Here is a 2835-nt window from a genome sequence, read left to right on the forward strand (position 1 = left end):
TTCTCTCTACTTTTTTCTCTATTGTTATATCTACACATGCAGTGAAGAGATCAGCTTTTACTAGTTTGCAGCAATGAACCCAGTTCATAGTTGTTTATCACTTTATTTGTGAAACAAGACACTATTAGAACATTCAGTCATTGTGTATGTTGAGTGTACAGGGGCTGATGATCTGCCATTTTGAATGGGGCTGTTGTTTGGCTTTGTATTTGAGCTGGGGAACTAAAGTAATCCAACACATGTTTAGCAACATATAGCATTTGGAAGCAATGCTGTGGAAAGCTTTTTACTTCTTACATTAGATATTGTTTCTATTCTGTTAGGCTTTGTACTTTTCTACTTTTTGAATATTTAACATGTCAGCCCCTCTGATTTTGGGCTCAGCTTTCTTTCTGCAAATATAAACTGTGCTGAATCTTGTTGGATGCACTGAAATTCATTAAATGTTTCTTAACTGTCCTCTTGTTGTTGTGAGACTGAATTAGTACAGGTTAGTATGTTTCTGGGGGTGTCTGGTTCTGTGGGAGGGATAGGGCACTCATTTAGAGCAGAGAAGGGGGCTGGGGCTGGGGGGAGGACATTCATGTGGAGTAGGGGGTTGGAGGACTGATTCTGAAGGTGCATAGTTCTGGGGGCAAGGCTTGATTTAGCACTGTGGGTGCCTGGCTCTGGGGGAGGGGAACATTCATTTAGAGCAGGGGGGCTGGTGCTGCAGAGGGGGTGAAGCCTGTGGGTGGCATAAGGGGCTGGTGACAGAGGTGGTTTGTGGTGGCAGAGGCAGGTCTACATGGCCTGCTTACTGCTGGTACCCCCCTCTGCTGGCAGTGAGATCTTGTGCAGCTATGCTAATGAGCCACAGGAATATGCTAATGAGCAGCCATTTGCAATTGCCAGCAGGACATCTCCTTGTAGACCCAGCCTTTGAGTATAACAAGTGATAAATCTTGTGCTCACATAGTTGGCAAAACTTGGTTACACATACCTGGAAAAGATCATCTTGTCTGGATCTGGGGTTGTTTGATAACTGATTTGCCTGAATTTCTAAACTCTGCTTTAGAATTCTGTTGTTGAACCAACATGAGCAATTCAAAAATTCTACTGCAGATAAATTTGATTGGCAATATTAGGGCCTACATTTAAAAACTTACATTTTCACACTAGTGCCAAAGTCACCTACTCAGAGTAACATAGAACTAGAATAAATATTTACATTTGCCTGAAGGTTGTGACTAGACTCTTAATTAAGATAATGGATTTATTATTTCTTAAATCAATCACTTTCCCTGTTCAGGTTTTTGACATTCAACACTCTCTAACAGCTTTGTTTTACTTTTTATTGCTTATTAGCTTTTTAAATGCTATTTTGGCTGATAAACTGCATAAATTAACAGTAAGTCTCCAGTCTGCACCTCATCGACAGAAAGCCAAAGAATAGCAAGAAACCTAATAAAAGTAATGGCCAGTTCAGACTGTTCAACTAGTCAGTCCAGACTGCAGTGATGAGCTCTGGTCCCTCCACCTGCCCTGGATGCCGTGGCCCTGCTGAGCCCTGCTGAGGCCAGAGGCTGCTCCTGAGCACTTCTTCCTCCTACCCAGGTTTACTTCCCCTCTTGCTGGTGATACGCAACGTACGCCTACATTTGGAGATTAGGGTGACTTTATTAAGGTTGATTTTTAGCACGGGGTTTTTTGCAGTTGAGGGCACATGACCACACTGATCATAAAGTTGACAGAGTGCATCCCCGTAGGCTGGCCAGCTTTGAATTTCATAGCAATGTACTGTAGGTATCTATCCCACACCTCCTGCTGCTCCCTTTTGTTCTGCGTTATGCTGCCAGGGTCGGAGGGGACAATGCCATGAGTGGTTCTGGGTATGTGTCATCAGCCTCTCATAATGCACTTATTTTTGTCCCTCCCCACCATCCCATTAGAGAGCAATGGCAGACAGTGTTTTCATGCCCTTTCTTCACAGGTTATCCATGCAAATGCCACACTATTTTTAATAATAATCATCTTAATAAATTGGAGATACACATCTCCTAGAACTGGAAGGGACCTTGGGAGGTCATCTAGTCCAGTTGCCTGCCCTCTTGGCAGGGCCAACCACCACTCCTGACATCTATTTTCCCCAGTCCCTAAATGGCCTCCCCACAGATTAAACTCACAACCCCAGATTTAACAGGCCAATGCTCAAACCACTGAGCTATCCCTCCTCTCAAGCAAGGCTAGCATGGATCCACTTCAGCTTGAACCTGTTGTGGCCATCATTCTGAACCTCTCACGTGTTGTGATGTGTTATGTGCCGAACCTAGTCAGGAGCAGCCAGAGTGAGGGCCACTCTGAGGGGCACGTGGACGTGGATGTTTGTGAAACACTGAAGTGGAGTAATTGGCAGATGCTTGCTGCATTCAGTGCTGTTTACACAGTGAAATGCCAGTTCTGGTGCCATGAAACAAAATCAGACTGGTGGAACTACATTGTTCTTCAGCTGTGGGATAATCAACAGTGGCTACAAAACGTTTGCATGAGTAAGGCCACTTTCATAAAATTTTGTGAATTGCTTTCTCCCACCCTGAAGCTCAGCAATACGAGAATGAGACCTGCTATGACAGTTCAGAAGCGATGGGCAATAGTTCTGTGGAAGCTTGCAATGATGGACAGCTGCCTGTCAGTGTGCAATCCATTTGGAGTGGGTAAATCTACAGCGGAGGCTGCTGTGATCCAGATAGCCAAGGTAATCAGTACCCTTCTGCAATGAAGGACAGCGACTTTGGGAAATGTACAGGATATAGTGGATAGTTTTGCCATGATGTGGTTCCCTAAATATGGTGGGGC

The sequence above is a fragment of the Carettochelys insculpta genome, chromosome 1, assembly GCF_033958435.1.
Source record: "Carettochelys insculpta isolate YL-2023 chromosome 1, ASM3395843v1, whole genome shotgun sequence".
Taxonomy (NCBI): Eukaryota; Metazoa; Chordata; order Testudines; family Carettochelyidae; genus Carettochelys; species Carettochelys insculpta.